Source organism: Nelumbo lutea, chromosome 8, assembly GCF_056320005.1.
Source record: "Nelumbo lutea isolate HS-2025 chromosome 8, American lotus-T2T, whole genome shotgun sequence".
Lineage (NCBI taxonomy): Eukaryota > Viridiplantae > Streptophyta > Magnoliopsida > Proteales > Nelumbonaceae > Nelumbo > Nelumbo lutea.
In genome coordinates, this window is record NC_142691.1 from 3,240,827 (window position 1) to 3,268,299 (window position 27,473).

At 36.1% G+C, this 27,473-nt stretch overlaps 1 pseudogene across 1 annotated transcript; it reads right to left on the reverse strand.

Moving 5' to 3' along the window:
• Positions 1 to 8,719: 8,719 nt before the first annotated feature.
• LOC148842212 (stress-response A/B barrel domain-containing protein UP3 pseudogene) lies at positions 8,720 to 13,105 on the reverse strand (annotated as a pseudogene). Its single transcript, XR_016103329.1, has 2 exons — positions 12,097 to 13,105; positions 8,720 to 8,975 (listed from the first exon to the last, which is right to left on the reverse strand). The product of XR_016103329.1 is annotated as a stress-response A/B barrel domain-containing protein UP3 pseudogene (transcript).
• Between the last annotated feature and the right edge of the window lie 14,368 nt (positions 13,106 to 27,473).

Genomic DNA, 27,473 nt, shown 5'->3' on the forward strand with positions numbered 1-27,473 from the left:
AAAAAAGGAACACCTAAACGTGTTAGGAGTTGGAACTCATTGGACTCTCTCCAACCTTCTGTTGTTTAGGATTCTCTCACCTCTGGACCTTCAGCCACTGCAATTGGTTGGTTGGGGCAAGCACTCGACTTGATTAAAAATAAAATACAATGAAAAAGGAACACCTAAACTTGTTGGGAGTTGGAACTCATTGGACTCTCTCCAACCTTCTGCCATTTAGGTTTCTCTCTCTGATTCCAACTTTCAACAACTACAACCTAGTTCTCTCATACCAAAGCTTTTCCTAGCCATCTTCTTCCTCATTCGTTGTGTTTGCAATTGTAAAGAGGGTTCTAAACTTCTGCTACGAGTGTTGCTTTTTAGCGTGCAAAAGGTCAAGAAAACTACCCTGATTATTGTAAATTTGTAAGTCAGAAACACCTGTGTTTACTCTATCAATTTGTTAAATAGTTTATGCATATTCCTAGAAAATTGATTCACCCTTTTTTAAAAGTAATTATGTCTTTTTTGTCAGAATTAATTATATCTTTTCTTGTCAAAACTATAATAGTTTATGTCTCTCTTAATAAACAAAAACGACAAGACAAATACCATAGGCATTAAAATTCATCTATGCTAATTATAAAGTATCCTAAAATAGATAATTTCTACAAAAACTATTAATTTACTTAAAAGCTTTTTATTTTTTGTGAATGCTCTAATTTTAGAGAATTAATATATAATAAAACATTACAAGTTGCAATTTTAGAGAATATTTCTTATGCCTAGACTGAATTCTCTAACTTGCCATTCTTCCTTGACGTATATGATATAAAGATGAAACCAATTTTTACTTTATATCAAACTTATTAAATTATGTACTTCAATTTATAATTTTCAAACAAAATGTTCAAGAAAAAATATTCCCATAGTAACCTATATTATATCTATTTCTTATTATTATAATTTACTTTATTTTTGTTAAATTGATGCTTTCGACCAGCAATTGAAGGTCCAGAAGTGGGAGAATCCTACCCGACAAAAGGTTGGAGAAAGTCCAATGAGTTCCAACTACCAACACATTTAGGTGTTCTTTTTTTATTGTTTTTTACTTTTAATTATTTTTACAAAGATTATAAAATAATAGATAATTCCTATCTAACAGAGCAAAAATGTTTGGATAAAACGTGCATTAGCTGGAACAGGTGTCACATAACTATTAGGTGCTCACTGATTGTGCTTACCTAACGTGCCTATTACATCTGAACACTTTTCATTAAGGCTATATTTGGCTTGAAAGAAAAATTAGGGAAATGAAAGCTGTCAAAAAAGAAAGCATATTTACACCTCACAATTCTGATCCACACGTTTCATATTGACATTGATAAAGTCATATCCTGTTGGACCCCTACAAATCTATCGATTATAAAATTGTATTTGGACTAAGGAACACGTGGGCTTTTTCCACCTACATATATTAGATTTTTTTGAAAAAAAAAAAGTATGATTTGAAACATCTCGTAAATATTTAGTGATTTTTTATTTGAAAAAGTACGGGTACACCAATGGAGATTTATGAATTCTACTATAGATCTATAAACATTCAAAATGTCAAAAAATATTATTCTATACATCAATACTTTGGGCCTAAAAATTCTGATCTTAGACTAAACCATTATTCTCCCTTTTTATTTTATTTATCAAAAACACCATGTGTATAATACACTACCCCTTATATTTTGATAGATTTCCTATTTATTATTTCTAATTACATAAATCAATAAAAAATTATGAGATGAACAAATCAATAAGGGCCTTATATAAAACCTTTTATTTATCAAAAGCCCAAATAAAATAAATATGCGGCTGCAGATGAACCAAGCATCTATCATTGAGGTGGGAAATGAGGGTTTCACTAATTTTGTCCATTTGAATGTTGTCAGAGCGAAACTAGCCCTACCGTGCGATACATTAATTAATAGGGTAAAAGACTTGAACCTCCCTTCAATTTTCTGATATAAAACTTCCCTTGTCAGACTTTCTACTAATGGAATCATTAAAATGTGATATTTTAACTGATACTCTAACCAAAAGTCGGTTAGATGCCTCCAACAAAGATGAATCCAGCAATTGTAGCTCCCTACCATGTGGGACCTGACCAGCAACACAGCCCACAAAAGGGATGCTCATGAGATTTTGATCCATAGGCCATAGCATACCACAGAAGACTTTGTCATAGCAAGAACTAATGTCCGTGTCATTTCATTCAGGCCTCTCTTTGCTTTTATACGTGTTTTGTTTAATTCATCAAAAAATCTTTTGCATCATTCTTGTCTCTTTCAGGGCGCTTCCTTGCCATCTTAATGCCCATCTGCCATTCTCTCAAATGGGCCTTTGATTGCTTCGATTTTGAAGTCATGATCTAAATACCACAAAAAGATAAAGTTGGACATTTAAAAAAAATAAATAAAATTAACAACTTATAATGTCATGTGCAAATTAATTGGAAAGAATTGACAATGGAAGGGACGTGTTTGTCTGATGACATGACCCAATGGAGAGGTTTTAGTCCAAAGTTTGAAGCGAGGTACGTTTAAGACTTTTAGTCTAATTAATATTGTGCATTGCTCACATCGTCATTTTTCGCCTTCAATTTAGACACGAGGTCATAGCCTGGCAGTCGATGAGAGAGTTGGTTTGGACAGGCTTTGGAATTATGTGTGATGATTTAATGGTTCAGACTTCAGAACACCTACACCCTCTATGCACGTGCTTCAACTACTTACCAAGGAGAATTAGGTTAATTTCTTCCTCCCATCAATCTATGTATGTGCTTGTTTCCACTTTCCATCATATATGGACCACAGCGAGAAGAGAGCAATAGACAGCATTGAACATATATTTTGCCCGGAATCATTAATTGTGCAATTTTGTTTTGAATGCCAAGAACATTGAGTACGAAAGTACAAGTTGCGTGGATTAGGGCTGTTCATGGGTCGGGTTGGATCGGTTTATTAGGGTTTTTCCAATCAATTCGATCTAGTCGGTTTGAATCGGTTTGGATCGGTTTCGATTTTGTTCTTGTACAAAAAGGACAGAGAAACCTAGAACTAGAAGGAAATTTATTTGACCATCATCTCAACCATTTGAATTCAATTCAGAGTCTAAGATAAATCTTCATGTAAATCTGAATTAGTTATTGTTCAAGAGTCCAAGATAAATCTGAATTTCAATTCATGTAAAGAATAAAATCAATAAATTCTTCATGTAAAAACCAAGTGTCAAGTAAGACAAAAGTTATCAATAAAATAGAAAATCAAACTGTTTTATAGAAATAATGATAAAAAATGACATATAATTCTATTTGTAATTGCCTAATTAGTTGCCTATTTGGTGTAAAAGACTATAGAAACTAGGATACATACAATTTAGTTAAGGAACTATAAATCTAGAAGACTAGTTAAGTAGGAACTAGCTAGAAGACTAATTGGTTCAGTTCGGTTCGGGTCGGCTTTGATTTTTACATAAGAAAATCGAAACTGACCCGATATATCGGTTTATAAATTTGTCAAATCTAAAACCGACCGGTACTGATGAAAACCCGACCGACTCAAATTAGATCAGTCCGAATTTATCAATTTAATCGGTTGTGCCTTTTTATGAACAGCCCTGGCATAGATATGTGACATCAATTAATTAATGAAAGATAAAACTAGAATAATGTAGAATCAGACTTTTTTTTGGTAGAAGAAATGTAACAAATTGGTACATAATGCATAGACAACCTGGAATAAGAAATAGTAGCAATTGATAGTATGACTAAAATCCAATTCAGAGGATCTGTACGGTCTATTGGATTTGGGTGAACCCTAATTAATGTATAAAAAAACAAAGATTTTACTTAAATTCCTGTTAATGTGACTAAAAATATACAAAAGAAAAAATCAATAGTAATTGATGGCATATAGAACATGGATTTGGGTGAAGACGATAAACCTTAAATCCGAAAGGCACCTTGCAACCATGGAAAAAAGAAGAAAACCAAATGAAATTAAAGGAAGAAAAAAGAAAAGAATACATGTGTCGAATGCTTTTGTTCATTCGTTTGTTTGTTCGACCGTTGGTACGTTGCTCAATGCAGAGAGTTGTTGAAGTGAGAAATAAGAGGTTTTGTTCATTCAACCGATTTTTTTGGTCATAAAGACCATAATCTTGAAAGCTTCAATTCGCCCATTTTGGGTTTTGATCGTCTTTTTTGGGTCCGATATTTTGGTCTAGAGGGCTTTCACTTGCCAAACGGGAGAAGACCGATTTTTGGTCCAACAGATGGGGCCTATGACTTATAAGCCTTTGGGATTAGTTACGACTTACTGAAAGAGTTGCCAAACGGGGCCTATAACTTACAAGCCTTTGGAATTAGCCATGACTTACCGAAAGAGTTGCCAAACGGGGCCTATGACTTACAAGCCTTTCAAATTAGCTAAACGTGATGATTGTGTTAGGGGCTATGTAACTAATGTTAATGCCATAAGCTATATATGTCAAGTTCAAATCAGCCCCCCACAAGATACTTTTCCATAACATCCCACAGCACATCCCTTCCATGTATTGAGAATATCTCCCGATGATATTTTTAGAAATGATGAAATATCATCGAAAGATGTTCCTGATACACGATGGAAATATGCTGTTGGACATTGTGAAAAACTATCTTGTGGGAGCTGATTTCAATTCATATATACCCAGTCACATTACAAATCAACTTATATAACTGTTGTGGAGCATTATTATTAATTATAAAGCCCCTAACACAACATTTATATTTCAGTCAGTTGATCAGAGTGGGGATCCGGGGATCTCCTCCTAACAAAATAATAAGAAAAACGTTCCAACATGATCCCACCCAACTCAGTTAATCCGGGCTCTTGATGGAACATACTACGAAAAATTGACTATCTATTATGAAAACATTGAATACAACATATTATGAATTTATGCAGTAAAGGGTCAAACCATAGATTTTCCTAAATTCTTTTATTCTATTTTTTTTTATTTTGTTAAAAGGTGCACATTATCATGAAATGTATGTGTATGTGTTTTGTCTGCCTTTATGGTTAAATATCTTGGCCTGCGCTGAGACCGAACGGAGTGAATGTCGGATGTGATGAAAATGAGTTTTCCCTACATTACGATTGGGGAGAGTATTCCCGTCTCTACGTGTGAGTTAACCAATCAATGGCCATAGGCGTGTCATCTTCTTCGGTGAAAATTTTGGGGGTCAGCCTGACATGGCCCACGGCCCAGTCTCGTGCGGGCCTATATCGTGCCATGTCATATTATGGGCCGGGCTGGTCTGTGGGCCAAGCCTTGGCCCAAGTTTGGCCATGGACCGGGCCAAAGTTATTTTTGCCTATTTATTCAAAAAATTTGAAAAAAACTTAAAATTTTAATTTATATGAATTTTGATGTATACAATTGCTTATATATACAATAATTAAATAAATTAGTATAATAAAATTGAAAATAATTGTTTATTTAATTACTATATTATATACTATATATTATTATATAATTATAATTTATATAATATTATATCATTATAATTTATATAATATCATATATAATATATATAAATATTATGTATATGTATATATAAATATATATAAATAGTATATATGGGTCATGCTAGGTTGCACCGCGGGCTGGGTCTTGTCGGCTTGTGGACTTCAAACCTCAAGCCCAACATGGCACGAACCATCGTATAGAGCCGAGCATGGCCCGTGAGCTGTTGTGTCGGGCCGGTCCAAAATCAAGTTAGGTCGGGTCGGTCCAAAGTCATGCCAGGCCGTGTCAGGCCACGAGCGGTATGGCCCAGTTTACACCTTTAATTGTTATGTGTTACAAACACACGCAGTCCACATGGAAATGTTTAACGTCACGACTCATAATCACAATTCACAATACACAACTTCCTACACTCACAATTATCCATCTTTCAACTGAGCAAGGTAAAGTTTAGCTAAACGCTTTAGTTGTTCTGTAGGCTACGGAATGGAATCAATGATAAGGTTCCACGTCAAAATTAAACACATAGGAGTATAAGACCTGCATCTTTTATAGCGGGGCCATGAATTTAATACTGGTGCGGAACCTCTATCATTGGTTCCACAACCTGCTAAACAGCTATAGTGTTCAGTTAATCCAAATTCCTTTCAACTTCCCCAAATTTAATTCTTGACGTTGAAAAAATTAAGGGGGTGTTCTGTAGTGTGGATGAGAAATTGGTGGGTATAGACCGGTCCACACCACACCTTGTGGCAGAGATCAATCCACGCCACACCACAGTCCACAATTGTTTTGAAATGTAGACAAGTTATGTGGACTAGACCAGTCCACACTCACAATGGCGTTCTATAGGCATTGTGTGAATATTTTTTTATTCCATGTATCTCATATACATTTTATGAATGATCTACACGGTTAATCATAAATAACTATTTTTTGCATTTTATATGATAAATATATTAAAAAAATACATCAATGAATTAATATTAACCAATAAATATTAAATTTTTATAAAAATAATTAAATTTTTAAAATATATATTTTTTAAATATTTAAAATATTATTTTATTGATAAAAACATTAAAATTTTGAAAAAAAAAAAGTAAGTAAAATAATTAATATTCTATTGACAAAAATATTAAAATGTGAAACAGACAATAGGTTTCAGTCTTTTAGGAAGTGTGAAGCAGGGGATCAAAAATAGAATGTAAACAGGCCCTAACCATGAATTTTTGCAATGGATGAAAAATTGGGATGTGGAACATAATGCCTAAATTAACTCAATCTAGCGACGAGAGACAGCTTCCTTTGCACACGTTAGTTAATTAAGATTGCACCTATTCATCCTTTAACAACCTTTGGGAGGTCTGAGCTGGGGTGATTGAACGCCGGTGTACTGAAGTTATCTTTATACTTGATTAGTGATTTGGGTGTTCAGAAAAGTTCATGTCGAATTTTCAGATTTTTACCAAATATATAGCTTTTGGCATTCTTGTGTGAGGCCCAGTTCATAATGCCAAAAGTCACATCCCGGACCCCAAACGGCCACTTAACTCTTGGCAATGGGATTTGCTACTCACAGCGCACCACACACCAACCTTCCCTTGAATAACAATGTACAAGTAGGAGAGATGTTTATGATGTGCAGTTGGAACATGTTGTGAGGTTGGTGTGAGGAACAAATTCGGACTTGATTCCTTTGCACACGTTAATTAATTAGATTGCATCTATTTCCATTCTTCAACTACCCCAAATTTCACCCTTGGTGTTGGAAAAATTAATCCAATCTGGCAATGAGACATAGGTTCCATTTCAAACCTCCTACACATGTATATGATTTACATTTTACACACAAGAATTAGACACTACTTACTCAAAAGTTTAAACCATTAAGTTGTGACTTGTGAGTCAATCCTTGCATACAAGTCCCTCAAATCTCTTTTCTTTTTCCAATATGACACTTTTCATTTTATGCATTCTTACACATGCACCCCAGCAAAGTCTCCCCCCTGCGCTTTAATGGTTTAAACATGAATGAAACAACTTGTTATTTTCAGAAAAGTTATATCATATACATGGTTTAAAGTATTGATACGCACAAAGAACAGGACTCCAGATCTCCTGCCCATGAGAAATCTGCCCACATCTACCCATAACACACTACCCCTGTAAATTGGAAACATCTCCCTCTGCATAATATTATTTAGGAGGATGAGATATTCTCCCATGTGTAGCTGCGATGTTATGTGGGTAGACGTTGACAGAGCTTGTGTGGATTGCACATCTCCTTAATTAGAACATTCACTTTCCATCAGCTCCAAGAGAATTGAAGCTTTTGGATCCAGTGGATTGGCTAACACAGCCAGGACAAACGTATTACGTAAACCCAAAAACTACAAATAATTAATGATCGCAGCGACCTACAAGCAAAATGCTTAGCACCGTCAGAGGAACCTTCTCAGGCAAGGTTTTAAAATTTTAAAACCAAATCTCATCAGGTGGTGAACGGTGACGCTGACGGTCCATAAGGTTGAACCGCGATGTCTTATGGGCCGTTTAAAATTGAATAATCCAATGGGCTTCAAGTAGACCATAAAAAGTGGGGGGCCCTTCAAGTTAATGATTGAATAAAATGTAGGCCAATTGGGCTCAATTAGGAATAGCGACCACTGACCTAATAGTACACAGAGAGAAAATAAAGGAAGGAGAACAGGCTACACGTGCTGGGTCTGACGTGGAATCTCCTACATGCGACAGATGTCAAATGTGCCCTGGCCTAATCAGATATGAGAATGGATTAACCAAATTTGATGGCTTTTTTACTGGATGCGGGACAATACAGTTTTAATAGTCCAGACCAGCCATAAATGAAAATGAGAGAGAAGTGATTAATGGTGCTATATGCACTTTTATGGCTGGTGTAGAGTGTAGAGTGTAGAGTAAAACAGTTATCAAATTCGGTTAATCCTTTTTCATCAATAACAGTAATGGGCTTTGCAAATTTGCACCCAGCCAAGACTTATAACAGTCAGATCAGACCAGACCAGACCAACAATTTCAGTTGGATTTGACGGTCTCGACCATATAGCCTAAGCGCTGGTGGCCGATGCCGTAGAAAAATTAAAGCGTCCGTTCTCCGTTGATAGGCATTTTCCCATGTGGAAAAGACATAATATCGGAAAAACTCTCAGCAAATCAACTGGCATTATCAAAATTCACGGGGTGCTTTGTTTGGTCAAAGCTCTTCCGATATCATTCATGTCTTTCCGTTATGATAGAATTTAAGTCATCTCCTGAAAATGCAAAGCACTAATCGTCGGATATCAAATAGTCCTCTTCTCAGTCTCAGTCTCAGTCTCAGTCTCAGTCTCAGATTGACGTTCGAAACCAAAGAGGATGGTTTTGCTTATACAAGGCTCACGGGGTTCTCCCTGTACAGAAAATATAACAATTAAGATGACCATTCATCAATAGAAAGAGAAATGCCAATACAAGACTAAACTTCAACAGGATCTATCCAGCCATAGCAAATCTGAAGTTTCTTAAGATGAACGATCTGAATTATAGAATCAACATTTGTATAATATGCAAAATGGCATTTACAAAAAATGTTTATGTCAGAAGTTTAATTAAATTTAGCAGGTTAATAAGTACTAAGAAACGGTACTTAGCATCAAAACTAGATATAAAAGCATGATATGAGCATATTAAATGGGATAGTTGTGCCTATAACCATGTCCAGGATGTTAGGAAATAGTCATACCACACACACTGTTTCCAGTATCCATGTCTCTGTCGGTATATTAATTAAATACTTTTAAACTGCAAATAAAACCATGAGATGATAAAGTAATTAAACAATTATTTGGTTTAAAATAATCGAGGTTCTAATCTTTCGGGCAACATAACATGCACCACCCCAAATTGTTTATGGAATATAAATACCAATCGGGTCAATAAACAAAAGGGGCATCCTCCTAACCTTACCCCCAAAATGCTCTTGTTTATACCAACTGTCTAGTAAGTAGTAACCCAGGCTCAATGCCTAGGCATGTGCATAACATCTATTTCAACCGTATAATGAGTTTTGTTTCAGTTCAGTTTTGAACCACATAATGAACACCCCTAAAAAGAACATCACTTAAGTGAAATGCATTCACATTTACTCATAAAGAACTCTCAAAACATAACTGTAGGCTTGGAGGTCACCATCATGATCACCTAAGCTTTGTCCCAACTAAATGGAGCCTGCTACATGAATACTGTTTCACCATTCCATTCTGTTTGTTGAATTCGGATTAGCTGAACGTTTTGGCTGTTCAGCGGGCTGTGGAGCCAATGATGAGGTTACACATCATAATAAATTCATGAGCCCCACTGTGAAAGGTGCAGGCCCCATGTATTTATTACAGGCGTGGAACCTTATCATTGGTTCCACAGCCTGCTGAACAGCCAAAGTGTTCAGCTAAACCTTGCTCCTGTTTGTTGCCATATACTATAGACTTGGAGACGTAACATGAAATTGACAAATGAGTTTTGGATAGGATCACTGTGAAGCCAGACATGACTAATAATGTTTACCATAAAATTGAAGAGACACTTCCTGATGCAGGAACTGAAGAAAGGAAAATTCCCACTGAAGAAGAAATCCATATTCTTCTTATTCTTGAACCAATAGCAATTTCATAAATTCTGGGTGATTCTTCTTCTCTTTCTTTTTCTCTTCTTTATGAGTAATTTCTGGGCGATTCTTATTTTAGTATTTTTTGAGTTTTTCCAAATTCACACTGTTTGGTAGTGTCTTAAGAGCAGGGGTTCATCCATTTTGCATGATTTTGATGCCATTAGATAGCTGCTTGAGTTATATACATAATGAGACCACGGTTTTGTAAATTTAATATGTTTAGTGAGTCGAAGCTAATTAATAGGGTGTCACCATGTCTGTTTATTAATGGGATTTGAATCTTTCTATTTTTACAAGACTCCTTGGAGTTGTCTTTGGTCCGTTTGATTGTAGTAGGATCAGTTAAGTGTTACTTTGAGTTGTTTTAGAAGTCAGAGTCCATTCCCCAGTGTCTTTATGGGTTACCTAAAGGTCAATCCTAGATTTGGAAAAGTGAGAAGTTGTTTAGGTCCAGTTCTTTCAACTACTACTCTAATTTGGACTTTGTAAAGGGAGATTTGGAAAAGTGAAAAGTTGTTTAGGTCCTAGATTTGAATCTTTCAACTACTACTCTAATTTGGACTTTGTAAAGGGAGATCTAAATCCTTATTAAATCTACCCAGTACCCACTTAACCCATTTCCAAATTACACAATCATTGGCTTGTTGGAGAGATAATTGAAGAACCTATAATATCACTGAAACTAGGGGCTATTACCAACAATGATCATACATGATCTTAGGAAGAATGCACTGGATATGGACTTAACCTTTGGCATTTTTAGAATAGTGTGGCCAATCACAAACTCAAATCTATGTTCTCACACTTGTCATCCTGAAATTTTATCATTATACCAAGCAATGCCCCCCTCCCCCTGCGCCAAGAAATAAATCAAATTACAAGAACCAATTTTCTTCTCTTCCACAACATGGCACTGAGCAGAACAGAATGGTGGAACAGGGTTCATGTAGACAGACCCATATGGTTGGAACGAGGCTCTGTTGAGTTCAGTTGTAGATTTCTTCCACAAGAATATAAACAGACAAGACTGCACCATTATAATAACCAATAGGTCACCGGATGCACTTGCTTAAAGAACACCACAAAGCTCAATCCCAGTGCTCAGTGGAAAGTCAGCTTGTTTGTGCTAAATATACCTTTAATCATTCCTTAGCCTAGTAAGTTCGTAAAGTATAAAAAGCAAACAGCTTATTTACTAATTCTGCATTAACAAGTAGCTTACTCATTTGTTTTGTTCAAAAAACAAAACAAAGATAGTGCATGGATTATGTATATACTAACAGGCTTCCAACATAGACTTCAAAAGAAAAGTAAAGGACTTGTATGTGTGAGCTTCTCATCAAGGATGAGATCGAGGATAAGCTGCATATCATAAAACACAGACACAAAAATCAATAATTACAGGAAGACTGATCTATGCCAAGTCATAATGAGAAAATAATAATATAAATACTAGAATAATAGCACAGGAAAAGGACCAGTGTAAGGAGGAGGATAGTTAAAAGAAAATAAAAGCTACACTGATACACGCTAACAAATCCAACCAATCAGGCGAAGAAGTGAGGTCAACTTTTTCACCAAGAAATCAAGGGAGGTTAGTGAACAGTAAAAGACACCAACCTCACGAATATAATCGATATTCCTCGCGCATAAAAGAAATGGAGAAAGAAATATTATGAAAGAAGTCATCAAGTAATGGTTTAGAACCAGAAAAACTGATTCTATATCCACATTTTATTGATTACATCAAAATGAAGCACAGCGCAGAATCTGAACTCTTAAGTCTAAATTTAAACAACAAAAGGGAAAGGAGGGGGGATATTAAGAAAATGAGTTTCAGGAGAAGGGTATAAATAGTAAATTTAGACCTGATCGTCGAAAGTCATCAATCAAAGGTTAGCAGACTGTGGCGGCGGGATAACATAATCAACCACGACCACACTGTCCAGTGAATCCCCAACCTTCTCCTTGTGCACTTTCGCCGCCTCCTCATTCGAATCCAGAGAATCCAATTCACTTGATCCAGGAAAAATAGAAAGCGAAGCAATTGAAAACCCCTTTGCCCTCGCAGGGGAGAAATTCTCGCCGAAACTAAACTGGTCAATCGAACCAACATAGTCCTTAACAGCTCCAACAGCTCCCAAAACCTCTCCCTTCACTCCGTCTCCCAAGCCCTCCTTCAACTTTAGAAAAGTCACCCGCATGACAGAGCCAGGCGAGGGAACAATCGGGCCATCGAGATCATCGGTCACCCAATCAACGGCCATGACGTCTTCGCATATGGGCAAAACGGAGTCTTTCACGACGGTCAAATGCTTGGGATGCGCAGAATAGCCGGCGAGATCCTCCTTGGTTCTGTACCTACTGTGCAACATATGGGTGAAGTTGAGGGCCGAAGATCGGTTTCTGTAGATGGGTCCGGCGGACAGGTGAAGAACCTGATCGAGAGAGGTGAGGGCGTTCAAACCACCGATCATGGCGTTGATCTTGGAAGGCTCGGTGTTGTCCTTGACTTTGAAGAGAACTATGTGTTCAATGGTCATTTCGGCGGGAAGAATTGAAGACGAACAGCAGATGGTTTTGACAGGAAAAGAAGGAAGGGGCTTGGGCTTGAAGAACAAGGAGGAGGGAGCAGTAGAGGAGAGTGACCGTAGAGTTCTCGCACCACAAAGCATCTCTCTTTACCTTAGTGCCAACTACCAAGTCCGAACGCCAGAACTCAACTCAGTGACTCACAACTCACAGGACCGAGAGGTTAGGGTCCGCTCCCGATGGTGATGGCGAATTTGGCGATTGCTGGATTACTGTAAAATGGATAGGTACGGTTTTTATCGTTCAGCCCTTTCAGCCCGCCCACCTCAATTGGGGGACTGAATCAAAATTGGCCAAATCTCTAAATAATCCCTAATTTATAGTAAATTTGATTAATTATACCCATTGTGTTTATATATTGTCTTAAATTACTTATTCCCAATTTTTCCAACAATTGATTAAATCCTCTCATGCTGTTAGAGTTTATTAACATTCCATCACAATTCATGAATTTTTTTAAAACCCAATATTATTCTTTTGTCGTTCATTTTGCTCTTCTTTATTCTTCAATTTTTCAAAATAAATTATTGGCCAATGACTCCTTGTTCTAATATTTTGCTTAAACGAAGAACGTTGGTCAATGATTCTGTGTTTCAATATCTTGCATGAAGAAGATCATTTTAGTTTCACCACTGAACGAAATTTACGAGAGAAACAAAACTGTCTGAAAAAAAAAAAAAAAATTGTTTTTTCCTTTCCGATTCAAGAAGGAATAACTCTAGGTTGCAACAAAATTTACAAAAATTCTGAACTAGATACAAACTAGAAAATTCTTTTGATTAAAGAAAGTTGGGGAGTCACGAAAAATAAGATAGTTTTCAGTAGAAAAAGGAAAACCAAATCTAGGTTGTTGAAATCTCATCTGGATTATAAATACCCAGATAATTTATCCTCAAACGCTTTATAATAGAAGAAGAAAAAAAGAAATGAAAAGTAATTCATTAACGACCAAAAAAAAAAAAAAAAACATCAAGAATTGAAGAATCGAGTGACTATTAGCAGCAAAGAGATGTTATTTAGTTGTGCTATATGTCCATTGTGATTAAGTCTACCCCATAAGAAGCAGACCAAAAGGGACAAAAACACAACATTTTAAATGGTAAAAATTTGATGTTGCATGCAGAAATTGCAGGTTCTAGCAAACAGGCAGTCTTTTGAACCAATGGGGTTAAATGGTGCACTATGCGATGTATGAACTTTGTTAAGTGAAAATTAAACAATAAAAATACATAAAAGTATATAATTGTTTCATATTTTAACTTGTTAATAATTAATTCAATTGAACTTGACTTAAGTTGGTCGGTATTTTAGTATTTTCGATTGGCTTTGATTTAACAACTTTCCAACTCAACCAAGTTAGGTCAGTTTCGATTTGCCCAATTGTAAATTGACCAAAACTGAACCAACCCGATCATATATATATATATATATATATATAGATAGATATATATATTATTTTAATTATAGTTTTTTAATACGAGAAAGTGGGAAATTTCCATATTTCTTACTCTAAAATATTTTATATCATAAATTTATTTTTTAATAATACAATTATAATTTATTAAATTTAAATTTAACATTTAAGTTTAACTCTTTTGAACAAACAAACCAAACTGAAAATAGTACCAAACATAAACAACCCGAGTTAGCAGGTTTTCACTAATAGTCAATCTGTTTCAAATGACAAACCCCCAATCCAACCAGTTCGATTTGGTTGGTGAAACAACCTACAACCAAACTGAACCAATCCTTGAACAATCCTAATTTTAGCTAAATTAATAATCGAATTTCTAATAAAAAATAATAGTTTAATCTCTAGTAATTATCAAAAATTTATAGTAAAATACACAATTATTGAAAATAAATTTATAATGAAAATACAATAGATATCTAATAAAAATATAATAATTGAAAAATTACAATAAATATTGAAATTATATTAAATTAGTCAATAAATAATGTAATCCCAAATAATAGTTCAATCACTAATAAATATTAATCAACAAACTATAAAAAAATATAACAAAAATACAATAAATATGATAAATTAAAGTTAAAAGTTAAATAATAGATGTTCAATCTCCAAAAATGATTGACAATTTTTTAAATAACAAAATAAAAATAAATTTGTAAATAATTATTGAAAACATATTTATCAAAAAATACATCAATAATTACAGAAAATAAAATAAATATTAATTTTAATATATATAAATATATAACGAATATACACTATTATTGTAAAATTATTACTAATAAATATTATATTTCCGAAATTTACTTTCTATAATTATTAATTGATACAAGTGGAATCGGTTATTTAAAATATTATTTAGTTATTTAAATAATATTGTTATTTAAAATTTTAAAATATTAATTATTTATTAAATTGAATAATCCATAAAATTATAATTAGTACTATTATTGTGTAATTCATTAATTTTGTAAAATATTAATTTATTATTAATATGAATATTATGAAATCTATTATAATTATTTTTCTACTGCTAAGATTTTTTAATTCATTACATAATTTCTTTATTTTAACTATTTGAAATTTAGTTAATTTAAAATTTTCGTTATTTAAATTTTTAAATAATATGTAAAAATTTAAAAAAAATCATTATTTTTTTTTATTTATTTTAATGTTACTATGTAACATTAAATATTTTCTTATGTAATTATTTGGCTATTTTTAATGTTTTTTATTTAAGATATTTAGTTATTGAAATATTTAAATAATGTTTTGTTTTTTAGTGTTACATTTTTATTATTTGAATAACATTTAAATTGAATAATTCATAAAATTATAATTTATATTCTTACTACATAATTTCATTATGAATTTTGTAAAAATATAGAATTATTAATAATATTAGTATTATTAAATCTATTATAGTTAATTTGTGTTTTGGATAAATATTTTAAATTTAGTATATAATTTCATTATAATATTTAAATAATTATAAATTTTTTAAATTGACACTTTCTTTAGATAGATGTAGATAAAAAAGTGGGGGAGATGATAAATAGGAATTAAAGATAGCTTGGGTGGGAATCTCTCTACTAAATTATAGATAATTTAAGAGATAAATAGGAGTTAGAGATGATTTAGGAGATAGATAGGAATTAGAGACAATTTAGGAGAAAATGGGGTTTGGAGCAAGGAGAGGCATAGTGACGTGGACTGATAAATAAATTGTCAATATTGATGAGGAAGCTTCTCCAAGGTTGGAGAAGTTCAAGAAGGTTTCATATGGTGTATCTCTTAGACCCTAAAAACCGAAGAAATGGGTATTGATGGTGCGCAATCCGGTCGGTCCTAGCTGTCAACAATTTTGCCTCTGACTGGAGCAATGGGGAGCCTGAAATGGAGAAGATGAGGGAATTCCAGGGGGAACCCGGTGAGATAACTCCGAAGATCAAGTTAATATTCTCTCAAAGGCAAGATAAAGACCAGATGGCGCAAAGTTCACGCACCTTGTTGTTGGGGGTAGGGGGCCTTTTATAACCACTTTGCGCACTCACTCTGAGGCCTCTGTCAGGTCGGGTATGATTACTTCTGTGTTTCTACTAGTTCGGGTGTTATCCTTTCTACTGGGACAGAACCGCCATTGCTCCTTGTCGGAGCCATCTCTGTAACTAGAGATGGCGGTGTCAGGTGGCAGTGGCAGGTGGCCTTTTGAAGTGCGGTCGTCAAGTATCAGATCCCAAGTTAGTCAGGTGCGCCACCTTTGGATACAAACTTCCTCTGTGTCAGTCATGGTACGGTATGTTTAGTTTGGCGTCCTGGAGGCGAAGTGCTGGAGTGGTGAGCGAGGTGAAGTCTTGAGTGTGGAGGTATGTCCTGAACTGCCATAGGGCAGGCCAGTTCGGTGAGGTGTGTCCTGAACTGCTATAAGGCAAGCCAGTTCGGTGAAGTGTGTCCCGAACTGCTATAAGGCAGGCCAGTTCGGTGAGGTGTGTTTCGAACTGCCATAGGGCATGCCAGTTTGGGTTTGGCTTGGGGCTGAAGGGAGAGTTCGGGTTCCCAGTAGTGAGTTCGGGCTCCTAGTAGGGAGTTCGGACTGCTGGTAGGGAGTTCGGACCGCTAGTTCCTCCCTTTGGTGCTCGTGCCTTAGGCGTGCTGTTGTGCCGAGTTGTTGCCTTTGCCACGTTGCGTAACTACGAGGTCAGGCCAAATCTTCCTTCATCATGTATCATGCTTCTAGAGATTGAGGCTATGTGGTATGGGTTTCATAGGTACTACGACCTTTCTAGGGTTTTCAGCAAAGTTGGATGAAGTGACTAAGGTGGCGTTTGATTGCATTTTTCAGATGTCTGGATCTGAAAATGTTGCTTTTCAAACATCTTCTTTGTTTGGTATGGCCTCTTATTATATACCTGAAATTGGATTTCAGATCTCAATTTCTAAGAAGCGGGGAGACCGCTTAATGCGCTCAAACCTAATTCAGAGGTGCATAAAAGACATAAATGCCCTCAAAGAAAATTTAATTTTACATGTTTTTGTCCTTCATGTAAATTAAATAGAATTGTGCCACCGCTGCTCTCTCTCTCTCTCTCTCTCTCTCCTATATTCCCGCCACTCTCTCGCTCTCTCTCCCTGCCCTGTCTTCCCACCATTGTCGCTACAAGTTGTAGCGGCAGCTCTCTCTCTCTCTCTCTCCCTCCCCTGTCTTCCCACCACCGTCACCGTCACTACAACATGCAATAGTAGTCATTTGGTGAATAATAATAATATTTTTATTAATTATTAATTATAATTTTTTATTAATTTATTAATATTTTTATTAAATTTACTTATGTTATTTATTAATTATTAATTATTTTTATTAATTATTAATTATAATTTTTTATTAATTTATTAATATTTTTATTAAATTTACTAGTAATTATTAATTATTTCAATATTTTTATAGTCATTAATTATTTTTTAATTTTAATCATTTCATTTATTAATTAATAATTTATTATTTTTTACTTGTATTGTTTCAAGTAACCCAAATATGGTTCATTGACACTTATATTCTTATCTTCTATCAATGTATCAGATATTGGTTCAATCCAATATAAATTTATTATAAATAGACCAGTCCAATCCAATCTGATGAATCGATTTTTATTGATGTATTGATTTTTTGGCTAAGTACCTCGTCATTTGGTCTACTTCCAAGTGGTCGATGACTCAAGCCGAAGTAGAGAACTTTGACTGTCGAGCTGAATTGAGTTGGGCATGCTAGGTGGTGAGCTGACTATAGTGCCGAGCTAACCAGGTGGTGAGCTGCCTATGAGGTGTCAGGCTGACCAGGTGCCAAGCTGTCTGTGAGGTGCCGAGCTGCCTGGGTGTCAAGATGCCCGTGAGGTGTCGGGCTACCTGTGAGGTGTCGAGCTGCCTGTGAGGTGTCGGGCTAACTAGGTGTCGAGCTGCTTGTGAGGTGCCGGGCTGACCAGGTACCGAGCTACCTATGAGGTGTCGGGCTGCCTAGGTGCTGAGTTGGATTGATGAGCTTTGTTGCTCTTTAGAGACCTGCAAGGAACCAAATGTCAGAGGACCCGGGGTGGCTAACCCGGCGAAGTCGCTCTGATGCTTAAGTCAGTACTCTCATAGTAGACTCCGAGCTAAAAATCGCAAAGTGTGAGAGGTAGAATATGCTTACTTGCCCCCCATGTCATTGGGGTTGGTGCCCATATATAGGCATTGTTTGGCGTGGGCTTCACGCACCATATCCGAGATTTCTGAGAAGTCGTTTAAGTGGTTCGAGATTCCTTGAGGTAACCGCCATGCACGTTGACCACCCTTCGGATCGTTCGGCACATGGGCCAACTTCCAAGGATCGTGGGAGTGTTTGGATATGCATGTTGAATTCGCCGGCAAGCACATCTTGCAAGTCGCCAGGTCGATGCATGTGCCAAGTCGTGCCCATGCCAGGCTACCAACTCGCGCCAGGGCCAAACCGCCAGGTCGTGCCAATGCCAAGCTACCAACTCGCGCCTGTGCCAGACGACCATCTTGCGCCAGGGCCAGGCCACTAGGTCGCGCCTGTACCAGTCCGCCAAGTGGGACACCATCAACCTAGCTAAGGCAAGTTGTTGCCAAAGTGATTCCAGGTGTCACCTAGTTGTTCCAAGGCGCCATGTGTCACAATATCATTGGAGGGCCAAATCCACACTCATCACCATCCAATCAATATTTTAGACCATTAAGTCTTACTGATCCACTGATTTTGAGTTGAACAAGGTCCAATCCAAAAGTAGTCCATTGACACCCCTACTTGCAAGTATGTAGTGGGAACATATCAAACCATTATTTATATGCAGTTACTAAGAAGATAGACGTTGAATCAAAACCTTATCACCATTTTCCCTTAAACCCTATATTTCTTGAGTTCCCTATCTCATTTTCTTGTTTAAAACTTTAATTTGCGCCCCACGAAAGAAAATTCCCGATCGATTCCGCCACTGCACCAACCTCACAGCACTTGCATCAATGTAGTGGGAACATCTCCCTATCAATGAAAACATTTGACAGATGTAGGGCTGCAATGTGCTGTGAGGTGGTTGTGGCCTGTGGGAAGGATAACCCAACTCTTCCTTGCTTTGTCACCTTTCCCTGCCATGCGGTATTGATTGAATGGGGTTTTCATTACATTACCCATTTGACAGGATCTAAGAACTTTTAAAATGGAAATAAAGCTAAAAATTACAAATATTATATATATATATATATATATATATATATATAATGGGCACATTTCTAATATTATATATTAATTATATTAAATAAAAATATGTGTGATAAATAATAATCGTTTTTGATGGAGCGCAATCCGGCTGGTCTTAGCTGTCCGCTGCCTTGCTTCCGAACGGGGTAGCAGGGAACCTGAAACGGAGGAGATGGGAGAGCTTCGGGGGGAACCCGGTGTAGAGGCTCCGAAGCTCAAGTTAGAATCCTTCAAAAGCAAGGTAGTACCAGATAGCGCAAAGTTTGCATACCTCCGTTGTCGGGGGGCAGGGGGCTCTTATAGTCACTTCGTGTACTCGTCTCGAGGCCCTTGTCAGATTGGGTATGATTACCCTTGTGCTTGTCAATTCAGCCGTCGTCCTTTCTGCTGAGACAGAACTGTCACTGCCTAACCGTCTAACTGGAGATGGCGGTGGCAGGTGGCCGTTTAGAGTGCTGCTGCCAAACGTCAGATCCCAAGTCAGTCAGGCGTGGCGCCCTCGGGCACGGACTTCCCTAGTGTCAGGCATGATACGACTTGTTTGGTTTTGGTGCCCAGAAGGTGATGCGAAGTGCTGAGCGAGGCGGTCTTGAGCTCGGAGGTATCTATAGGGCAGGTCAGTTTCGGTGAGGTGTATCCCGAACTGTTACAAGGTGGGTCAGTTCGGCGAAGCGTATCCTGAGCTGTTACAAGGTGGGTCAGTTCGGCGAAACGTATCCTGAGTTGTTACAAGGTGGGTCAGTTCGGCGAAGTGTATCCCGAGCTGTTACAAGGTGGGTCAGTTCGGTGAAGTGTATCCCGAGCTGTTACAAGGGTCAGTTCGACGAATTGTCCCCTTGTTCCCGCCTAGGCTTGGCCCCTTTTGCCGAGCTGTTGTTTCTGCCACGTGTCACATAATAGAGAGGTCGGGCCAAATCTTCCTTCATCAGTTTTATTGATGTTAGAAATGAAATACGAAATTTAAAACTGGACCAAAAATGAAATTATTCTCTTATTAATTTGGTGGTGAGTGAATAATTCAACTTTTTGTGTTAAATGTGTTAACCCTTGATGTCAGAAAAAAATAATAAAAATTTTAAAAAATAAAAAAGACACAAAATAAAAACAGAAATTAATTAAAATGAAATGCAAAATATAATGCCAACCCAAAAATTAATATGTTTTCCTATTTGATAAAGGATCAACAATTTAACCTTTCAGGATCAAATTTGTCAACCCTTCAAAACTTACCCAAAAGTTAAATTGTTTTAATGTTTAGTGGTAGGTTAATAATTAATCTTTTTAAGTCAAATATGTTAATTCTTGAAGTCATAATTAAATAATAAAAAAGATAAAAACACAAAAAAGTTACAAAAATGAATAAATTTTATAGAAATCATTTGATCACATATATAATTTCATATATTCATCATATTAAACAAAAAATAAGTATAATAAATAAAAATCATCTTTATATACAAAATTATAAAACACTGTTGAAAGTTTTGAAAACATATTAATTATTACTATTCGTCATCTAAAATTGCCACAAGAAAAGCATGTGCTACTTACTAATAGAGTAAAAATATACCATGTTTTCACCAATTGGCTTAAACATGACCTGAACTTTCAAATAGACTTAAGCCTAGGCTTGGGCTATGTCCCTTATTGCAGGGGCTAAGCAGAATGGGTCTGCTCCTCACACATGGGCGCCTTACAGGCACATCCACCATGCATTGGGAACATCTCCCATAAATAATAACTTATAAATACAGGAGATATTCCCAATGCATAGTAGGATGTGAGTGTGAAGTCAGTGTGAGGTACCCTGTGTGAGGAGCAGATCCGGTCTCGGGCTAAGTTGGTTTGGCCCACGATCAACCATATCTTTAGATTTTTTTTTTTCTTTTTTCTTTTTTATGTTTAGATGTTTTGGCCGCAGCCTATGTATACTGAGGAATCAACAAACCGAATGTATTTATTGTTAAGTTTCAAGAAAAAAGACGCTGCTGAGTGCTGAGTGCTGCAGTACAAAGCTACTGCATGCATACATCATAAAAGAAAAAGCATCCAACCTTTATTCTCACATATATAAAGTTATATCTAATTCTTATATTTCCTATTAAATTTCAAAAAGAAAAGATACTGAAGACAAAAAATTGGTCCATACATACCTTTAGAGCCATAACAGAGGCTTCTTTAGCCCAAAGCCCCAAAACCCGAATCAGCTTCAATGGATCATCAAAAAGACGACATACAAAGGTCTCATACAAAGTAATGGAAGGTTACTGCATTACTTTAAAGAAGATTCAGTGGAAAGTTTTTTCTTTTGAATTTTCCAGGTTTTAGGGAATTTTGATCATAAGCCTCTGGGTGGGTCCTGGACCACCCTGTAAAGCCAAAAGCTGCCACTTAGAAAGATTCTGCCAAATGGCTCTCCTTTACGAACCTTTTTAAATGGCTTCTTTAAAGTAGGGTTGTTTATGGATCGGGTTCAAGCTTCGCCATAATTCTAATGAGCCCAGCCCAAATGGAGCTCGAAACTCAGCCCCTGAATAGGTCTATTTCAAAGCATCTCAGCTAGAACAACCTAATTAAAGCTTAAGAATCAGCCCGTACGCAGATCAGCTTGCACTCCTAGAAACATTAGGCATACGAGGTTAGATGATTACTAAGGTATTAGTATTGTCAAACAACAAGGATAGATGATTTAGGGCCCATTTGTTTTGCAGTTAGAATCAGAATTAAAATCAAAATCTTCTGGAATCGGAATCAAAATGGTCTATTCTCATAATCTGTTTGGTTCAGTCAGAAATGAGAATGAGAATTAGAATCAATAAAAACGGGATTTCATTCCCGAGGAAAAGGTAGGAAATGGCCATTCCCTCAAATAGGAAAATGTCATTCTAGTAAAAATGAGAATGGAAATCTGATTCCGTCCAATCAAGCAGTTGGAATCGAAATATCACATTCCGATTCCGATTCCATACCCCTATTCCCACAAACCAAACGGGCCTTTATATCTTCCAAAAACTAGCATTGGATTTGAAGACTTCTATCTTAGAAGTTGACGGACTCATTGTAAAAGTCCTTTTGGAGAATGACTTTACCACTCCTTGGTGCATAGTTTCTTAGATTGCTGACCGGCGACTGCTAGTGCTAGACAGCCTAGACCTATATATCCAAATTCTCCCGCTGCTCAGTCAGGTTTATTCCGCTAGGTAGCAACGATATCGCTCATCTCATTGGGAGATACTCTCTGTCTGTCTATCTTACAAGTCGTTAGTCTGTTGCACTTGCACCTTCTTTCTTACAAATGACCTTTTTGTTGAGCAGTTGAAAAGTCATGGCGAGTTTAGTTAAGAGAACTGTGAAAAAACAAAGCTTAATTTGAAAGGAGTACGAATGCAAAACATTGTATTTTGTATTATTTTGTATGTATTTATATTTGTATTCTTCAAACTGAGCCAAAGGTGATGATAAGTTTAAGAGAAGGCAGTATTTAAACATCCCTTGATTGTAGAGAGGATTGTAGAGCTTTACTCCGTTGCTTCTCCAATTGCTCAGTTGTTTTCTCACCTAGCTAGGTCTATAAATAGTACTGCCGTTCAGTTGGTGTCTTTCAATTTTCAATATAGAATTACTAACTACTAACTTTCTAGCTGATTGTGTTTTGTCTAATATTTTCATTGAACATTGAATGATTGTCTGATGAGCTCCAAAAAGAAAGAAATATTGATGAATTGGTATGATAGTATTGGGCCAGCAGGTAATCCTTTCCTTACTAGCACATAAAAGATTTGGAGTGGGAGTAAAAGGGGGAAAGCAATATCATGACTCTAAATACTACTACTCTTATAAGCTGGGTTAGTGTCGGGGGTGTAATTGAGCCGAGCCGAGCCAAACCAAACCTCGACATGTCTTGACTCGGTTCAATTGAAAATACTATTATGTTGGAGTTCTAGCTTGTTTCAAACTTTATTTTCTATTACGAGTTCATTTTGATTAAATGTTTAATGAGTTTGACTTATTCTCAAAAATTCCAAAATTAATATATATTTGTGTATTTTATAATTATAATATATTTTTAGTAATCATACTTGGGCTATCAAATTTTAATCGAACTTTTAATTGATTGACCTTATTCAAATTCGAACTAGAATTATTTAGAGTAATGTTTGGCATCGATGATAATTTCTTGAAAATCACTGCCATGTTGGAGCCACGTCACCTTTAGAAGAATCAGCAATGAAAATTCTGTTTACTTGGCCGATTTTTGTGATTTTGAAGAAATTGGCCAGCCAAATTTTGACTTTTTATTGGCGATTTCTTGATTTTTAGCTGATTCCAAATTCCAGAAGATGACATGACATTCAATAATAACTCTAATGCAACAATAATTGTCCCTGGAGAATCATACCGAAAAGATTCAAAGCCAACTTCTCAAAAATTGGCTTACATGGCAAAAATAATATCAAATAACAAAGATGATGTTTGGCATCAATGCTGCTTTCTTAGAAATTGATGCCACGGATCCATACCAAAAATTGAAAAATCAGTGATTTTTTGGTTGTTTGGTTGGCTGATTATGACGATTCCTGGGAAATCAGCAAAAAACCGATCCCTGAAATCTTCTTAGGCAAGGGACCACCACATTCAGCGATTCCCTGATTTTCAGGAAATTCTGATTCTCATCCCATGTGGCAGGAATGAGAAGGTGTTCCAATGCTTCAATGAAAAATAATCACTCTTGAAAATCAATATCAAAGAATCTCAAAAGTGAATTAAAAAAAAAAAATTGGCTGACATGGAGGAAATGATACCAAATAACAAAAAAAAATTGGTGATTTTTGAAAAATTACTAATTTCATTCATCACCGATTTTCACAAAATCAAATGTGAGGAATTATCATTGATGCCAAACATCACCAAAATTTACTAATTTTTGAAAAAAATAAACAAAGATTTTAAAAATCACCAATTTTTGAAAATATCGGTAAAGAATAATCAACACCAATGCCAAACATCACATAGATTAATGCTCAATTTGATAAAACCCCTATTCACAAGTGGAAACAGATAGTGGATTCGGGGGGTAACAGGAGAGAGGGGGATATTAGCTTGTTACTATCAACGACAACGAATGTTGTTTTTAATATATGGCAAGTAGACTTCTTCATGGTCTGGGTAGCCCGACGGCCCGGCCCGGCCCGGCCATAGTCGGGCTTTGTCATATTATTATGCCTGTGGCCTAGGCTCGGGCCCTATTGTCTAAGCCCAACCTCATTTTGGGCTGAGCTTGGGATTTCACAAAAAAGCCTGGCCCAGTCCGATAATATATAAAAATATGAATAATATATATATGGAAAAATTCATGATCAATACCCTATACTTTGGCTCTAATGACAATTTGGTTGTCGAACTTTAAAATGCGATAATTCATTTCAAAATGTGACAATTTAGTACTCGAACTTTCAAAATGTGACAATCCAGTACCTGTCGTTAACCAGTCCGTTATTCAGCCGTGAAGTGGCATTTGAAAAGTCAACGATGCCCTTAGAATGCCATCTAATTTTCTTTATCAACTATCCGAACATTGGCAAAAAACTAAACAGTTCCAAATCCTAGCATCTTCTATTCAAAAAAGTTGGTGACTATTTAGAAGAATCTAGAATTTGGGACTGTTCATTTTATTGTCAATGTTTGGATGGTTGATAAAGAGAATTAAAAGGCTTTCTTAGGGCATTTTTTACTTTTCAAATGTCATTTAAAGATTGATTAACAGACTGGTTAATGGTAGATACTGGATTATTACACTTTGAAAGTTTGGATACTAAATTGTCGCATTTTAAAGTTTGAAGATCAAATTATCGTCGAGCCAAAATGTAGGGTATTGATCAGGAATTTTATATATATATATATATATATATATCAAATTATCGTCGAGCCAAAATGTAGGGTATTTATCAGTAATTTTATATAACTCATCCCTGTTTTGTTTGAAGTTGGAAGACCTAATCCCCTTCACAGCGGTGGCCAAAAGTAGTGCTTCTACGATCTACACTCAAGCAGCGATCCGATGACCGGCGAGGCGACGACATCCCCCTGAGCTCTGTCCTCGATTATCTCTCAGCAGAGTGGCGGCATCCCCATTTCTCGGAGCTATTCTCCAATAGCGGCAAGCCAACAACCAATTGGTACTTTTGCGTTTAGTCGGTCGCTATAGCCCATACCATAACTAACACCACCATTAGTCCATTACCATGTGGACAAGATCGGATATTAGGATAATCTTATAATTAGGTTTTTTTCTAATATGAATAAACAATAAATAGAGAGAAAAAAAGAATATCTTCCACTTCCAGGGTGTGTCCGTAGGTATCGTCAGGAGCAAACTTCGATGTTGGATGGATATTGGGGGCAATAGGCCTGTCCCATGCTGGGTTACGGGCCATGCGGCGTGATGTGGGACCCACTTGGAAAAAAAGCTGCGACCCCTTTCCCAATTCTCAGTCCCTACAGCGGGCGCCTCACACCGGCCTTACAGACGCATCCACTGTGCATTCGGAATATCTTCCGTACTTATACATTATTATATCCGAAAGATGTTCTCAATGCATGGTAAAATGTATCTGTAAAGTCGGTGTGAGACGTTTTCTGTCAGAAACAGATCCCAATTCCCCCTCTTTCACCAAATACGTAGGCTAGGCTCCGAGCCTGTAGATCTTCCGAACCTAATCTATACCTGTCAACATCCCATTGGCTTTAAGCTCGTTAATTGTAGTTCTTTTTGGTACAACTACAAAGATCTCCAATCGACTTCAAAAAAAAAGAAAAGAAATGAAATATATGCAACTTAAATTACGAAAATGCCACTGACCTCAGTGTACGAGGAAATTACCAGTTTCTCAACGATTTTTATCTAATTAAGAGCTACATTATTTTAAAACTCCAGCGAGCTGTAACTGTTGTTGTCTGTTGAGGCAACACCGCTACAGACAAGCGTGTCCATTGTAAGCACACGCTAAAAAGACAACTTTATTTTCTGAGCCACTGAGCCACGGCCGTGTCTAGTTGCTAGTACCGTTCTTGTTCTCTGTTATTTTCCCATCCATCTGATTGAGAGGCATCGGACGGAAATGCATACAACCTTTTGTCATTTGTTGCATGATGGATGGTAGGGCTGTTTACAGGTCGATTTGGTTAGGTATTTATAGACCAAATTGAAACCGACCCTATTAAGTAAAATTGATGTAGTCGGTTTGCGTTTCAACCAATTCTAAGATTCGAAGTCAAATTGTTAATATTATATATAATATTTTATAATATTTTTTTCTGGAAATATATATTTAAAACTAAAACATATAATTAAATATATCGAAAATATATATTTTCTAATATCTGGAAATATATATTTCGAAAATATATATATATTATATTTTAGAATATATATATTTATTATTTAAAACTAAAATATCTATATTTAACAGATATTTTTTCAGAATATATATTTTTTCTCATAATTCGGTTCGGTTTCGGTTTTCACAAACCAAATTATTGGTAAAATGTTCTCAATGCATGGTAAAATGTGCCAAATCGAGTTAGGTCTGCCAGAGTTGGTCGGTTTGGATTTATTTGCGAATAGCCCTACATGTAGGACAAAACTCCGAAACTTGCCCAACAAAATCAAAATTTAGGAAAATTTGTTCCACACTTCACTCTTTGTTTTTTCTTTTCTTTTTTGAATATCATTATCTTAGAACCTGATGCCGTCAAAAACTGCCCCAGGCCTGAGAAATAGCCCGACATGATATCTCGGACTTGTCATTTTGACGATGAATTTAGTGCACCGAGCTATATGAGAGGTAGGTGGGAATTAAAAAAAAAAAAAACTCTCCCCAATTGAATGCTATTATGACCTTTATATAGGTTTTGGTTGCACATTGGGATTG